General features: G+C 36.0%; 1 long non-coding RNA gene across 1 annotated transcript in view; it reads left to right on the plus strand.

The window, feature by feature from the left end:
- The window catches only part of LOC110257855 (uncharacterized), an 83,491-nt gene extending 75,725 nt beyond the window's left edge, over positions 1 to 7,766 (plus strand). Inside the window, exon 2 of the long non-coding RNA XR_002340873.2 lies at positions 5,137 to 7,766. This is a non-coding gene — a long non-coding RNA (uncharacterized LOC110257855). The remainder of the gene's footprint in view (positions 1 to 5,136) is intronic.
- Positions 7,767 to 18,250: the final 10,484 nt, after the last annotated feature.

The following is an 18,250-nucleotide window of genomic DNA, read 5'->3' on the forward strand; positions in this document are numbered from 1 at the left end:
TTTACACTGTATGTCATGTCCAGCTATCAAGAAAACATTACAAAGCATACATACCTAAAGGCAAACATCTCAATTTGAAGACACAGATCAAGGACTAGAATCAGAGATGGCAGGGATTTAGAATTATCAGACCTGGAATTTAAAACAACTATGGTTAGTATTCTAAGGGCTCTAATGGTTGAAGTAAACAGCATGTAAGAACAAACAGATGGACAGTGTAAGCAGAGAGATGGAAATCCTAAGAAAGAACCAAAAGAAATGAGAAATTTCAAAGACACTAACAGAAATGAAGAATGCCTTTGATGGACTCCTAGATAGACTAAACATAGCTGAAGAAGGAACCTCTGAGCTCAAGGATATAGTAATAGAACTCTCGAAAATCAAAAGGGATCAAAAGAGTAAATAAAAATAGAACAAAATATTGAACAAGTGTGGCACAACCACAAAGAATGTAACATACATGTAGTGGGAATATAAGGAGAAGAAGTAAAGGAACAGAAGCAATATTTGAAGTAATAATGACTGATCATTTCCCCCAAATTAATGTCATACACCACAGCAGAGATCCAGGAAGCTTAGAGAACACTAAGATAAATGCCCCACGAAACTATACCTAGGAATATTGTTTTTTAAACAACAACAAAAAAACAAAGCTAAAGAAAAAAAATCCTAAAAGAAACCAGAGAACTATGCTAAAGATTCTGTTGAGTGAAATAGACAGCATGTGAGAACATATAGGCAATGTAAGTAGAGAGATGGAAATCATAAGAAAGAACCAAAAGAAATGATAAATATATAAAAAATCCTTATAACAGAAATGAGGGACACCTACCTAGAGAGGAATAAAAGGAATCACATCTGACTTCTCAGAAATGATGAAAGCAAGAAAAGCATGGAGTGAAATATTTAAAGTGGTTAGAGAATTGACAATAATATAAGGCAAAAGAAATAAAGCAAAATAAAGAAATGGGGCATGATTAAACTTAAAAGCTTTCGCACAGCAAAGAAAACTACCGACAAAGTGAAAAGATAACCTACAGAATGGGAGAAAATATTTGCAAATGATATGACTGACAAGGGGTTAATATCCAAATTACATAAACAGCTCATACAACTCACTATCTAAAAAACAACTCACTTAAAAATTGGACAGAAGACTTGAGTAGACATTTTTCCAAAGAAGATACACAGATGGCTAACTGGCAGATGAAAATGCTCAACATTGTTAATTATTAGAGAAATGCAAATCAAAACAGTGAGATGCCACCTCACACCTGTCGGTATGACTAACTTCAAAACATCTGCTAATAACAGGTTTTGGCAAGAATGTGGAGAAAAGGGAATCCTTTTTCCTTTAAAAAACAGATTCGAGTAGTGTTTGAAAATCTGAAGAGATGTATATAAATAAAGGGGTTGAACAAGTAGCCAAAATATAAAACCTGTCAGCGAAGAAAAGACAGCTCTCATATGCCTGCACTGGTTCATTTTACCAGATATTAAGAGTTGATAGTAATCACACAAATTCTTTCAAAAAATTGAAAGGAGGGAATACTTATTCTATTTGTCCATCATTACTCTGACACTAAGGCCGAGTAAAACCATCCTAAGAAGGGAAAATTAATTACCAATATGTCTTAGAATTTAGATTCTAAGTTTTTCCAAAAATTCTACAATAAGGAATCCAACAGCATATTATCAGGATTTTACACCTAAATAAGTGGAATTATTGCCAGTAATACAAGGATAATGCATCACATCAATATAATGAGAAGAAAATCCAAAAGATCATCTCAGTGGATACAGAGCAAGAATTTGATAAAACCAGCAAACTTTCATGGTTTCAGAAAAGAAAAACAAAACACGAATTAGGAATAGATAGGAACTTGCTGAACACGATAAATAGCATTTATGTAAAACACATAGCTAATATCAATGTCAAAAGACTGAATGCTTTTCTCCTAAGGTCATCAACAAGACAAAGGTGCCTGATTTCACCATTGCTCTTATATATTGTACTGTATATTGTAGCTATAGCAGCTAGGCAGGAAGAAGGAATAGAAGGCATAGGAATTGGAAAGTAAGAATTAAAACTCTTTTTCTACTCCAATTATAACAATATTTATGTAGGTAGTTCCAAGGAATTCACAGAAAGTTTCTAGAGATAATAACAAAATCAGCAAAGTTAAATGACCAGCACACAAAATTACTTGTATTTCTATAGCTTATTACAATTGGAAAAGGAAATTTAAAAATCTATGTACAATAGCATCCAATAGAATAAGCTACCTAGGAATAAATTTAGCCTGGGAGTTGAAATATTTGTTCAGTGAAAACTACAGAACTTTGCTGGAATAAATTTAAAAACAAGTAAATAAATGGAAAGACATCCTCTGCAAGTGTATTGTAATATTCTTAAGATGTTAATACAGCCCATAGTGATCAACAGATTCAATGCAAGTCCTTTCAAAATCCGAATAGCCTTTTATGCAGAAATGGAAAAGCTTAAACCAAATCAATCTCGAAAAAGAACAAAGTCAGAAGACTTGAATTCTAATTTCAGAACTTACTGCATAGCTGCATTAATCAAAATGATACATTTCTCACCTAAGTGTATACATATAGACCAGTGGGATAGAATTGAGTTTCCAGAAATAAACCCATTCATCTATCCCCAGTTGATTATTGGGAAGGCTTCCAAGATCATTTAGAGGAATGAGGTCCCTTCAACAAATGATGCTTGGACAACTGGATTTCCAAATGCAAATGGTGCTTGGACAAATGTATTTCCACATTCAGAGAAATGAAGATGCACTATATAGAAAATTAACTAAATGTGCATCAAAACTTACTTCTCAACATGTAGAAAACCCAATTAAAAATGGGCGAAAACATGAAAAGATGTTTCTTCAAAGAAAATATATAAATGGACAAAAAGCACATGAAAGATGCTTCATATTATTTGACATAAGTAAGTAAAAGCAGTGAAACTAAGCCTTTGCCCACTGGTATAAATAGAAACATAGGGACAGAGTTTTGGGTGTAGGGGAAAACATTGTTTTTATTTCTTTGCCAGGCAAATGGGGGCTACAGCGAGCGAATGCCTTGAAAACTGTGCCCTCCCTTGGGGAAGAATTGCAGGGAGTTTTGTAGTCTAAAAGGAGAAAAGAATAAGATAAGAATTGGGGTAAACATGCATTCTTCTCTCTTTTGGGGAATCAAGAGATCTCGGCCATGATCTTAGTGGTGGTCTTCTGGGTTTTGTCATCTTGGCTTTTCCTAGAATAACAATGGTTGGAGAAAGGGCATATTGATCAGAGATTAGAACAAACTAGGAAAGTTCCTGAAAAACATCATGTGCTTATAATTTATAACCCACAGGCAATTGTGGTCAGGGTGACTAATCTTTAGCTTATAGGTTATATTTATATATAGCTTATATATTTGTGTTTAGGGTACGATCAAATGAGGAACAAGCACAGGACAGGGCTACAAGCTATTTAGTTTTAAACTATCCATTTCCAAAAGGAGCGTAAGGAATGTAATCTTTTCTGTTAGGTGTGTAAGATGCCAAAATCATGTGCCTCCCTCGGGGGGAACCAAGACCTTACCCCCAAAGCTGCATTACTGTTGCCTCACTGTTCCTCCCTGTCTCTGAACCTGCCTCTTGGAACTGAGGGAAGGCCATGGAGGCTCAGTGAGGCTCAATTTTCTACAAAACAAGAAAGGCAACATGATGAAAGGCATTTGTGAAAAAGAGGTAACATAGTCAAAGGGGAAAGACTGCTGTCTCCCTATGACCAGAAATAAAACTAGGATGCCTCTTGTGTTTAACTTTGTTACTATAAGTTCTAACCAGAACAGTTAGCCAAGGAAAAGAATAATTGGAATTGGAAGGGAAGAAGTCAAATTGTCTCTATTCTCAAGATGACAGTATTATACATTTAGAAAATCCTAAACAATACATACAAAAACTGCTAGACTTATAAGAAATTCAGCAACACTTCAGAGTATATGTCAAATACATAAAACTTAGTTGTATTTTTAGATACTAGCAATGGACAACATATAAAGGCAAATAGAAACAATTCCATTTACAATATCGTAAATAATAAAATATGTAGGGTACATTTACTTTAATAGGTATGAGACTTCTAAATTGAAATCTAGAGAATGTTGCTGAAAGAAAGAAAACTAAACAAGTGGAAACATATCCTGTGTTCATTTATTGGAAAGTGTATTTTAGTGTGCAGTTATCCCATAAAGCAATATACAAATTTAATAGGATCCTTTTCAAGATCTCAACTGCCTTTTTTACAAAAAAGGAAAACTGATACTAAAATAGGTATGAAATTGTGAAGAACCATGAATAGCCTAAAAAATCTTGAAAACCATAAGCTTGGATGATTCATACTCTTTTCAAACTTTACACCAAAGTGATAGTAATCTGAACAGTGTACTATTTGTATAAGGATAGACATCTAGGCCAGTGGAATACAATGAGTGTTCAGAAAAACATCTATGACCAATTGATTATCTAGGAGATTACCAAGACCATTCAGTTATGAAAAAATAGTATCAACAGATGATCCTTTGACAACAGGGATCAGCTTACAAAAGAATGTAATTGGACTTTTAACTTATAACCTTTACAGAAATTAACTCAAAATCTATCAAAAGCTAAATGTACAAGCTGTACTATAAAGAAAAACACAATAAAAATGTATAGTAAAATCTTCCTGATCTTTAATTTGGCAATCAGTTTTTACCGAGAGTAAAATCATCAAAAGAAATAATGGATTACCATATATACCTCATTGCATTTTGTTGTATTTCACTACTGAGATATTGCATTTTACAAAGTGAAGGTTTATAACAACCCTGCATTGAGCAAGTGTATTATTACCATTTTCACAACAGCATTTGTTCACTTTGTGTCTCTATGTCATATTTTGGTAATTCTTGCAATATTTCAAAAATTCTCAATGTGTTACAGTGATCAGTGATCGTTGATGTTACTATTGTAGTTGTTTTAGGAAGCCACATACCCACGTCCATATAAGATGGTGAACTTAATGTTATGTGTGTTTTGACTGCTCCACTGACTGGCCATTTTCCTGTCTCTCTCCCTCTTCTCAGGCCTCTCTATTCCCTGAAAAACAATAATGAAGTTAGGCCAGTGAATACCCTACAGTGGTTCAAGTGAAAGGAGGAAAAATCACACATCTCTCACTTTAAATCAAAGGTAGATCACATCCAAAAAATAAAATACCTAGAATAAACCTACCAAAGGAGGCAAAAGACCTGTATTCCAAAAACTCTTAAGAAGCTGATGGAATAAATTGAAGATGACACAAACAGATGGAAGAAATACCATGTTCTTGGATTGCAAGAATCAGTATTGTCAAAGTGACCATACTGCCCAAGACAATCTAAATTTTCAGTGCAATCCCTATCAAATTTATCAATGGCATTTTTCTCAGAAGTGGAGCAAAATTTTTAAAAATTTTATGGAAACATAAAAGACCTTGAATAGCCGAAACAATCTTGAGAAAGAAGAGCAGAACTGGAGGAATCGTGCTCCTTGACTTCAGACTATACTACAAAGCTACAGTACTCAAAACAGAATGATATTGGGGGGATGGAACCAGACATATTATAGATCAATGGATAGAAAGCCCAGAAATAAACCCATGCCCTTTGGTCAATTAATCTACAACAAAGGAGGCAAGAACATACAATGGAAAAAAGACAGTCTCTTCAATAAACCATGCTGGGAAAATTGGACAGCTACATGTGAAAGAATGGCACAATGAATTAAGTATACAGTGTTGTCACTGCAGCATCTCAGGTCACTGCTGTGGCGTGGGTTTGATCCCTGGCCTGGGAACTTCTACATGCCATGGGTGTGGCCAAAAAGACAGCCCAAATCCTCCCAAATAACCATGAGATACCACTTCATACTGTGCCTATAAAATGGAAAATAACAAATGTCAGTAATGATGTGGAAAAGTTAAAATTTTTGTTCCTTTTGGAGTTCCTGTCATGGCTCAGTGGTTAACGAATCCAACTAGGAACCATGAGGTTGTGGGTTTGACCCCTGGCCTCGCTCAGTGGGTTAAGGATCCAGCGTTGCTGTGGCTGTGGTGTAGGCTGGTGGCTACAGCTCCGATTCGACCCATAGCCTGGGAACCTCCACATGCTGCAAGTGTGGCCCTAAAAGCAAAAAAAAAAATTGTTCTTTTTATGGGGGACATCAAATAGTGAGGCTACTGTGAAGAACAGTATTGTATTTCCTAAAAAATTTAAATATAGAATTTTTGTGACCCCAATTCCATATCATGTATAGTCCTAAGTTAAAGGAATATTAATGTTCAAGTAAACATTTTGTATGGAAATATGTACAGCCACAACTATTTGCCATAGGCAAAGGGTGAAATTGTTTCAAATATCCACGAGTAGATGAATGGCTAGAGAAAGTGGTATATTCATAAAATGCAGTATTATTCATCCATAAATAGGAATCAATTACAGATACATAGTATGTCATGGATGTTCATCTTAATCATTGTGCTAAGTGAAAGAAACCAGACACATAAGGGCCTTATTCTATTTACATGGAATATGAAGAAGAGGTAAATCAGTAGGGGCAAAGCAGATTAGTGGTTGTCAGTGACTAGAGAGGGTACAGGGAATGGAGAATGGAGAATTTTGACCATAGTGATGATTGCACAAAGGCCCCTGAATTGTATTAAAATGGTGAGTTTTATGTATGTGAATTTTACCTCATTTTTAAAAATAAAGGAATTAATCATTTAAAAAAAAATACGTGGTGGGCAAGATATAGCTCCCTGGGTATAGTTTATTGACTCTTGGTATTGTTTATTCATGGCTATTTGCATTGCAACATATTTATTACAAATATTTTTTAATGAGACAGTCTAAAGACATATTTAGAATGTAGTAGGATATAAGTTGTCACAAAATGCTGGCTTTCAAAATTTATATACAAATCATTAGAATCAATATGCTGTTAGCCCTGTAGAGGATTGGCAAAGACTTGAGCATGTCCCACATAAACCACAGTTGTAGGTCCTCAAGTTTATTTGGCAACAGAGAAACAGCAAAAATTATAAGCAGTCCTAATGTATACTTTCTAGAATGGGTCCAATAAAATGGATTGAGGATTCTAAATATTGGTGAGTATTTTACTAACCAGTATCTTTTACACAGGGATGGTGTGAGTATAATTGGGGATAGTCACATTGGAAAACTTTTCATGATACGCCATAATACTGAACATGCTCATATTTTCTGACTTAGAAATTTCACTACAGTGTATATGCTTATCAAGATTGATGTGTATATGTTCCCTAAAGACATGTTAATGTCTGTAGCATTATTATTCTTAATGGCTGGCTCTAAGCTGGAAAACATGCAAATGACTGTCAACAGAATAGACACATCAATGGTAGTGGTGTTTCCTTTTTGTGGATTACTACACATTATTGAAATAGAACAAACTGCAACTACATGTTATGCAGTTATCTCCTATTATTTTCAGCAAAGCAGCAGAATGTATTAACCAAAAGTTGGAATAGTGGTTCATCTGGGTAAAAATGTAATTAATTATAGCAGTGCACATGTCACTTTAATGATGCCAATAATTTTTTCAAGTTTGTTAAATTATTCTTTGTGTACGTATATAATTTATACAGTCTTCTGTGTATCATATTTTATAATATAATAAAAATAAAATTTCACTCAAATACCAATTTTTGAGGATCCTTCTCAGGATGTATGGGTATACCTTGGAGATATTGTGGGTTCAGTTCCAGACAACCACAGTAAAGTAAATATCACAATAATTTGAGTTACATGAGTTTTGTTGATTTACTAGTGCACATAAAAGTCAAGTTTGCACTGTACTGTAGTTTCTTCTGTACAATAGCATCATGTCTAAAAAAAAAGTACATACCTTAATTTAAAAATTTTTGGAGTTCCTGTCGTGGTGCAGTGGAAATGAATCCAACTAGGAACCATGAGGTTGTGGGTTCGATCCCTGGCCTCCACTCAGCTGGTTAAGGATGTGGTGTTGCTGTGAACTGTGGTGTAGGTCGCAGACGTGACTCGGATCTGGTGTTGCTGTGGCTGGCATAGGTCAGCAGCTACTGCTCCAATTAGACCCCTAGCCTGGGAACCTCCATATGCCATGGGTGTGGCCCTAAAAATGACAGAAATGAAAATTCATTGCTGAAAAATGCTAAGCATCATCTGAGCCTTTATCAAGTTAGTCGTGACATCAAAAATTACTGATCATCATAAAAAATATAATTGCAAAAAAGTTTTAAGTATATACTTCTGAAGTTTCTCCTAATGGCATACAGCAAATGATGAAATATTTAAGAGTTTTCTTGAAACTGAAGAGCAAGATTGTGTGACATTCAAACTACCACTCACTCATTCTTCCCATTTCAACTCATTAGGATGACTCTACTCTAAGTATTGGAGCCAAAAATAAAAATATCTCTGTCTTTTAGCTAGCAGTTCAGGTCTGAAGTCCAGAATGGGATGATGCCAAAATTTCTTATTCTCCAGCTCAGTTTTGTAGATCCTCAGTTCCACACAATTGCAGCTGACAGGATGAAGATTTATTCCTCTCCTCCCCACTCAGACACATTGAATAGGAGCTCTTCCTCAGGCTTAGTATCCTTAGAATACTGAACCCCCTGTCTTCACCGTAGGTCATTTGTACCTTTGAAGTTCCATATTAGGTGGGGCAAATTGAGAACACAGCAATCCCCCAGTTTAATACTTAAAAATCTGTATTGTCACTTTGGGGATAGGTTGTCACTATCTCTCTAGCTCTTTGGATCTGGGTGACAGATTCTGTTAAGTAGGACAGGCAGAACATAAGAATAGAGAGCCCTGAAGCCCTCCCTAATGCACCTACTTTTATTTTATTTTACTTTATTATTTTACTTTATATTTTTATAACTGCACCTGAGGCACATAAAAGTTCCTGGGCTAGGAGTTGAATTGAAGCTATAGCTGCAGGCCTATGCCACAGTCACAGCAATGTTGGATATGAGCTACATCTGCAACCTCTGCCACAGCTTGCGGCAGTGCTGGATCCTTAACCCACTGAGCAAGGCCGGGGAATTGAACCTGCATCCTTATGGACACTATGTTGGGTTCTTAACCCACAATGGGAACTCCCTAAACTACCGTTATTTTAAAGAGTATGGTGACATTGAAGCCTATGGGCAAACCCCAAAATGGTAGATATTTCAGTAGTAAGTAATTAGATAGCTGGTACTTCATGAGTGCAACCTGCCTAACTGTAGGCTAGCTAATTTTCCACAGAGAACCATGAAAAGCATTGAGAGCATTCCTTTTGTCTGAACAAATACTGGCATCAGTCACTACCACTGCAGTGGGCCTGAATTTAACTGTATTAGGATATTTAGTAATATATGTTATAAATCATAAAAAAAGAACTTGTATTTAGTGTAGCCAACAGCTCAATTTGTTCAAGACTAGAGACCACTTGACTCCTTGTATATTTGTCATTCCAGGATAACTGGACATTTCCAGGGCTAAACCCTCTGAGAAGCAATATCATAAGCTTAACATTGTGTGAGAAATAGACTTCAGTAAGAGTCCAGTGAATCACTAAACATTAAAAATTTAATTGATAACTACCATCCCTGGAGTTGTGCTTAACTAGCCAATATTGCTACCATCATTTATGTCTTTTTTCCAACTGCAAAAAAAATTGAGACATGCAAAAAAAAAAAAAAATGTGACCATTAGCTGAAGAGGTTAGCAACAGAACCTGCATTTGAAGGCCTATGTGCCTAGTTTAGCAGAAAATTCTTTTAAATCAGTCGTTATATATTCAAGGAACTTGAGGAAACTATACTTAAAGATGTACATTAATGTTAGGTTGTTGTGGTAGTGACAGTCTACATATGTGATAAAATGGCATGGGAATTAAGTTATAGACACACTTTGTACAAATAGAGATTTTCTGGTTTTGATATTCTACTATAGGTATTGTTAAAAATGTTACTGTTAGAGAAAAATTGATGAGAAGTATGAGCATCCTTTTAGTACTGTTATTCAACATCCTGTTTCTCCATAATTAAACATCATTTTTTGAAAATATGTCACCTAGAAAAACCCCAAAGAACACCCAGTTTCAATAGAGTAACAAAGATACGAGTAATAGAAAAATTATAAACTATATGAAATGGGTGGACTGGCAAGATTATAGAACAAAGACACTTATCTGGATTATTCCTCAATTTAGATGCAGTTAATTATAGATTTTCAACATACATGAAACAAAAAATGGAAAGAAATAGATCCACAATTATTCTTGGAGACTAACTTTCCTCTCTCATTACTTATTAATATTCATTGTCTTATTCATATATTAAGATAGAAAATATGGACACGAAAGAACACTGTCAATCACCTTGACTTAAATGACATTTATGGAACACTCCACCCAACAATAGTAGATTCCAGGTTTACTTGAAACATCTAGCAATTTTCACCATATGCTCAGCTAAAAGAATATCTCATCCAGTGTAATATAATCATAGAAAGTATTATTTGTTGTAATAATTGGAATTAAATTAGAAATCAGTAATAGAAACATCTAGTATTCCCCCTACTGTTTGGAAATTAAACAACAATCTCTTCAAAAGCTAATTGGTATAAGACATATTGGAAATTAGAAAATATTTTGAACTGAATAAAGCAGACATGCAAGTTATCAAAACTGGGATGTTTCTAGGAGTTCCCTTTGTTTTTAAAAATAGTTTTGTGGTTGCAGTTCCTGTTGTGGCTCAGCGGGTTCCAAACCTGACTAGTATCCATTTGGATGTGGGTCCGATCCCTGGCCTTTCTCAGTAGGTTGAAGATCCGGCATTGCTGTGAGCTGTGGTGTAGGCCAGCAGCCGCAGCTCCAATTCAACCCCTTGCCTGGGAACTTCATATGCCACAAGTGTGGCCCTATAAAAAAAAGAAAAACAAAAAAAGGTTTTGTGGCAGACAAACCATAAGGTAACCCCCAATGATTCTTGTTATCTAGTGTTCACACCTCTAATCATCTGTCTCCCCTTCTGTGCACAAAGTAACAAGTTCTTACTAATGGCAAAAGTGATGGAATGTCACTCCCTTGATTATGTTATGTTATATGGGAGAAATCACTTTTATTATTATGTCATGTTATATAAAACTATCTCATCAGGCTATAGGAAGAAACTGTTTGCTGGTTTGTCAATGTAAGCAGTTATATTATAGAGGCACATGAGAACAGAAGCTATGTGCATCATCTAGGACCTAAGGAACTTTGGTTATGTATCCACAAGAACATAATTCTGTCAACAACCTGAATAAATTTGGAAGTATATTCTTTCCCAGGTATTCCTCCAGATCAGATTCCAGCTCAGCCAGTACTTTGATTATAGTCTTGTGTGACCCTAAACAGAGGATCCAACTAAATTGTCCTAAATTGTGGCCCACAGAAAACATGATGTGATAAATATGTGTTGTTTAAAGCTGTTAACTTCATGGTAATTGTTAGGCAGGAATAGAAAATGAATATAAGGTTTAATGTGAATCTTAGTTGGATCTCCGTAAATTATCTTTCAAAAAATTTTTTTTCCAAGGTCATAATTTAATCCTGATTTACCATATTGAGAACCCAATGAGGAATCCCCATGACATAAAATGGGGAAAGGCTATTTTGCCTTGAATGACATTTTCTAAATATTAAATACACCCACAGAGATTGTCTTCACATTAAGTGGCAGGAGAGTCTGTCATATAAATCGACCAAGATGGCCCAAGTATATTGGCCCTACATTTTTTTTCCTTTTTATTTTTGTTTTTTTGTCTTTTTTCTAGGGCTGCTCCCACGGCATATGGAAGTTCCCAGGCTAGGGGTTGAATCGGGGCTGCAGCCTCCGGTCTACGCCAGAGCCACAGCAACACAGGATCCGAGCCACCTCTGCAACCTACACCACAGCTCACGGCAATGCCGGATCCTTAACCCACTGAGCAAGGCCAGGGATCGAACCTGCAACCTCACGGTTCCTAGTCAGATTCGTTAACCACTGTGCCACGACGGGAACTCCATATTTTACAAAACTTTTATGACTTTACACATTTTACACAATTGCTTTAAATGTAGCACTTATAAAGCAGATTTTTAACCTTTTAGGGATTGCCTGATTTGCATGTTTGGTGAAATTGTTCTTGTAAATCTGTTAGCCACAGGTAAGGTACGTCCTGGTGCTCTTAATGACCCCCAAGCCACTGATGCCCTTCAGTGCTCTCTGAACGAAGACCCCATCTTGCTGCTGAGTGATAGCACTTAGATAATAAGTCTCTTCTCTTATTCCCTTATTTCCTGGGAGTTCTTTGGCCTTCCTCTCCTGAGAGGTGCAGAAATTCAACATAACCCATCCTTACTACAAAACTATTAAAGTACCTCCCAAATAAAGCTCATTTTGTGTTATTGCCACATTGTGGTTATATATTTGTCCTAGATCAGCTCAGAAATCCCCAATCTCACTGCAGAAATTGACACTTATTATAATTGTCTCCATTTCTATAGTGATCATTTTAGAGGTATAACAGAAAGCCGTCTATGTCTAGAATCCATTTGGATAATCTTTGACCTGTTCTGCAGATATCCTGTTTGATTAGCATTGAAAAGATTATCATCTAGTATATTTTTCAAGAATGCTCTTAAAATTTTAATACGTTTGTTTTCTTTACAAGTAGATTTATGAGCTATCTACTGTTGTGTAGCAAATTTTCCAAAATTTTATGGTTTAAAACAAGAAACATCAGTTATAGTTCGTAGGGTTTAGGAATTCAAGTGTAGTTTAGCTAACAGTTCTGGCACAGCATTTCTCAGAATATTTGAGCCAGAGAGTCTGTTGAGACTGCAATCATCTGATGATTTTACTAGGTTGTAGGATTTGCTTATAAAATTGCTCAATCACATTGCTTTTGGTAGGAACACTTCATTCCTTCTGTGTGGGCTTTAGCCTATAGCAGTTGGCTTTTCCCAGAGAGAATAATCCAAGAGAGAGCAAGGAAAAAGCCTAAATTGCCTTTTATGATACAGTCCTGTGTCATGTGCTATCACTTCCAGTTTTTTTCTGCTGGTTACAACTGAGTCACTGAATACAACCCACTTTCGTAGGTTGATAGTTGGACTTTACCACTTCAAAAATGGAATATTGGAGAATTTGGATGTATTTTTGAACCATTAAAGGAGTGATTTCAGGAATAATTGACAGAGAAACAGACTGAAAATCTTGCCCCTTTATAAAGTCAATGAACAAATGGCCAAAATTGTCAGAAACTGTATTTTTTTGAACTCTGGAAATAAACCAAATTCTTGAATCAACCTGGGCAATGCTTATTCTGAAAGTGTAGCTTATTCTCAATAAGAAGAGCAAATGTTGTGCCATTTTAATTTACCTCAGTCCCATTCCCCAATCCTTGGCTAAATGGTAGCAATAAAGATAACAGCCCACTTGCCTGGAACTGGAGGGAGCAGGGCAGTTTTCATTTATAAATAAAGATAATTATTTGTTCTTACCTGTCTGGTGGCTACCTGTAGCACTGATTCAGAAATTTAATCTTTATTTCACCTAACTCAAAACTGACCTAGTGATAAATATGTTTCCCAGGAAACATATGTTGAAAATATTGAAAGATAATGTCAGGTTGCCACTGCCTTAAGCAATAGATAACAGTTGGGACATATAATACCCTAAGGAAAACACTTGAGAGGAAAGGCTGAGGAATGATATATCTGAAAGGGCTTTGAAAGCTCTGTCAAATTCCTGGCAATATAGAAAGCCATGTATGTACTCGGCTGTGTGCTTACTGGGTTGGGGTTGGGGAGAGCCTGAGTAGACCCTAAATCTCACCTCCTACTGACCCCGAGGCTATTTGGGGTCAGGAAATGAAGACAAAGGCAGAATTGTAAACTTCCTGGCTTCGTGTTGAAGGTGTGCCCCCAACACATAGAGCCCCTTGTCAAAAACAAAGCTTTTTTTGTCTTCAAATGTTTAAGAAAATATGCCCAGTTATTAGCGGACAGAACAGAGACTTCAGAGGCTAAAATAGTAGTACAGAGACACAAGAACAGAATTAGTTTTAAAAAGTCATTAAGTGGGAGCTGGGATGGGGGAATTAGATTAAGGTGGTCAAAAGGTTCAAACTTCCAGTTATAAGATAAATTAAGTACTGGAGATACAATGTACAACATGATGACTGTAGTTAATACTTCTATATGGTCTATTTGAAAGTTGTTAAGAGAGCAGATCCTAACAGTCCTCATCAAAAGGAAAGTTTTTCTTTCTTTTTGTATGTATTGGTTTCATTAATGCCTTGCCCCTGAAGTCAGGAAATACTTTGCCAGTAATGGACTGCAAATGCAATGCCCCTGGCCATCCAGAACCCCATGAAGGTGAGTTCAACACTAAAGGCATCAAAGTGGTTTATGCCCCTGTATACAATGTCTCTAATTCAGTCTTTATCTCAGAAGGTCATAAGGACCTTTAAGGTTCATTACACACAGTACTTTATGGAAAAGATTGTCAGTGCTATAGAAGGGAATTCTGACAGAACATCATGGAAGTCTGGATGATAACACCACTGAAGATGCTGTTGTTATAGAAAAAGCCATCAAGCCTGAAACAATAAATTCCTGCTGGAAAAATCTTTGTCCAGATGTGCATGCCTTCACAGGATTTATGACAGCCAGTCAACGAAATCATGAAAATAATTGTGGATATGGCAAAAAAAAAAAAAAAAAAAAAAAAAAAGCATGGGTCTGTGTTTCAGGATATGGATCTTAGAGAAATTCAAGAGCTAGTAGACACCACACTGGAGGAATTAACAGATGACAGGTTGATGGATATGAATGCTTCTGAACCAGTGCCAGACGATGAGGGAGAAGATGTAGAAGCAATGCCAGAAAACAAATTGATGTTAGGCAATCTAGCATAAAGTTTCAACTATTCAAGATTACTTTTGACTTCACAATGTGGACCCTCCTATGATATGGGTGCTGAACCTAAAGCAAATGGTAGAAGAAGAATTGGTACTGTATGGAACAGTTTTAGAGAAATGGAAAACCAAAAATCAGGAAAAAATTATGATGTATTTGTGTAAATTTACACAGTGTGCCTGCCTCTCCTGCCTTCCCTGCAACCTCTGAGACAGCAAGACCAGTCCCCTCTTCTTCCTCCTCAATCTACTCTACATGAAGACAATGAGGTTGAAGGCTTTTATGATGATCCAGTTTCATTTAATGAAAAGTAAGTCATCATGTTGTACAGTTAAAAAAAACTCGTCTCATATATGTCTGTGAGTATCTTTGAATGAAAAATCTAATAAACTTAACAGCAAAAACTGTTAAGAACTTTTTTTGTCATCATCATCCCTTAAGTATTCATTATATAGAACATTGTGTCCCTGTATTAAACTGGAAAACCTACCCTTAAATAGGCATAATGTGAGTGACATTTAATAAAAAATTAATATTGGGTTAGTTTTCTTTCTGTTTTATAACTTTGCTTTCAAAGAATTACATTTACCATACAGTATGCCTCTCTCTTCCTCATAATTGGAAAAAACATGCATAAGCTTATCATGACGGGTAAGTCCCATTTAAAAGGTGTAACAACATTTCCAATACTATATTATAAATATGAATGTAATATTGTATGCCATAAAATTTTTATAACATTTCATTCATTAGTGTATAAGCTATATCAATTACACTAAGCTACCATAAAGCAATCATATTGCTTCTTCTTTGTTATCAATGCATGAATCATTATATATGTGTAAATAAATGTGAATTTCTCTTCTCACATTATCTTTTCATTTTTATGTCTAGTGTTAGTAATATGTATAACATTTATGGAGTTTGTATCATATAAGACAATATGTACATACTAATAGATGATTCATCTTGTAAACATAATACTTATGGTATCAATAAATACAGCACAGTACTATAAATGTATTTTTTCTCTCCCTTAAGATTTCTTTAACATTTTTTCTCTAGCTTACTTTGTTGTAAGAATACAGCATAAACTGTGTGTAACATACAAAATACATGCTAATTGACTGTTTATGTTATCAGTAAGGTTTCTGGTCAGTAGTTGGCTAGTAGTAAAGTTAATAGTGAGTCAAGGAGTTCCCGTCGTGGTGCAGTGGTTAACGAATCCAACTAGGAACCATGAGGTTGCGGGTTCGGTCCCTGCCCTTGCTCAGTGGGTTAATGATCTGGCGTTGTCATGAGCTGTGGTGTAGGTTGCAGACGCGGCTCGGATCCCGAGTTGCTGTGGCTCTGGCGTAGGCTGGTGGCTACAGCTCCAATTCGACCCCTAGCCTGGGAACCTCCATATGCCGTGGGAGCGGCCCAAGAAATAGCAACAACAACAACAACAACAAAGACAAAAAAAAAAAAAAGTAGTGAGTCAAAAGTTATATGCAGGTGTTTGATTACATGACACTTTGGTGCCTCTAGCCTCCACATTATGCAAAGTTCAACTGTATTTAATAATGATAACTCTTTAAAAAGAAATTGTAAAATCAAAGGAATATTTAAGTAATTATGCTGCTGTGCATGTAACTACTGTCTTTTCACTTTCACAGACACACACTTGCCCTTACACAGTTTTTGTTGTATATTGTTAATAGTTCTTTATATTAAACTCAACAAACTGTGGGATAATATATTTGAATGATGGGAAAGGAGAACATGTTTGGTGGAAATTTAAAAAGCATCTTATTATTTATCTAATGTGTGCAGGTTATAGCTTAGGTAATTGAGTAGCTTGATCATGCTAATGTTTTTTTTTTGTTTTGTTTTTTTTTTGTTTTGCTTTTTAGGGCAGCACCTGCTGCATACGAAGGTTCCCAGGCTAGTGGTCGAATTGGAGCTACAGCTGCCGGCCTACACCACAGCCACAGCAATGCAGGATCCGAGCTGTGTCTGCGACCTACACTACAGCTCATGGCAACACCAGATCCTTAATCCACTGAGCGAGGCTGGGAATCGAACCACAACCTCATGGTTCCTAGTCGGATTCATTTTGGCTGTGCCACAATGGGAGCTCCCCATTCTAATGTTTTTTTTTCTATTCCAGCTTCAGTTTAAAAGTTTGGACATTAATAGCAGACTTGTTGTAAGTAATAGCTTATAATATACATCAGTACTATGTAAACTAACTGAAAGATTGTGAAAATTGAAGTAACACAATCATGTTCCTATACAGAGTGATCTTTTGTCTTTTCCTTTCTCTAAGCATCACAGTTTTGAGTGGTTCCTGAAGATTTTAATCACATTCCAGCAAGTCTCAAAGTCTCTTCATCTTTGACACCGCCTGTACTGTTGAACTCTCTGGACCTTGTCTCATACTTGGTCCAGTTTCTGTATCTTTAGTAATGATATAATTAAGGAAATTGAATATTATCAAATCCATCCCAATGCTATAGAGGGTGGAGAAAAATACAAGTAAACTAAAATACAAGGACAAAATCCTACTACAGTAAACCATCGTGCATATAAATATCTATGAAATAAAAGAACCACAAATAGATTCATATGACTGTAGAGGGGAACTGAGGAAAATGCAATGATAATGCAAAAACAGGCTTAAGGAGAATGATCTACAATATAAAAATTCACTTGCAGAGTTCCCTTTGTGGTTCAGTGGTTAACGAATCTGACTAGGAACCATGAAGTTGCAGGTTTGATCCCTGGCCTTGCTCAGTAGGTTAAGGATCCAGCGTTGCTGTGAGCTGTGATGTGGGTTGCAGACGTGGCTCGAATCTGGCATTGCCATGGCTCTGGCATAGGCCAGCAATAACAGCTCCAATTAGACCCCTTGCCCGGGAACCTCCATATGCTGCTAGTGCGGCCCTAAAAAGACAAAAGACAAAAAAAAAAAAAAGATTCACTTGCATTTGATTTACAAAGAAAGGAAAAACAACCTTATTAAGAATGCTTGTATTAAAAGGCTACCACAGGAAGAAAAGATCACTAAACATCAACAACTACTACTTCTGTACACTGGGTGCAGCCAAAAAAAAAAATTATCAGAAATCAACAACTATTAAAATAGGCAGCAATGATACCATATTGTGAGGAGAGATGAGAATCTAATTTCTCCATCTACAGTATTATAATATTCAA

Source organism: Sus scrofa, chromosome X (assembly GCF_054392235.1).
Source record: "Sus scrofa isolate SSC_HxYL_T2T_F1_AM1 chromosome X, Sscrofa_HxYL_maternal_Yorkshire_Landrace_v2.0, whole genome shotgun sequence".
Classification (NCBI taxonomy): Eukaryota; Metazoa; Chordata; class Mammalia; order Artiodactyla; family Suidae; genus Sus; species Sus scrofa.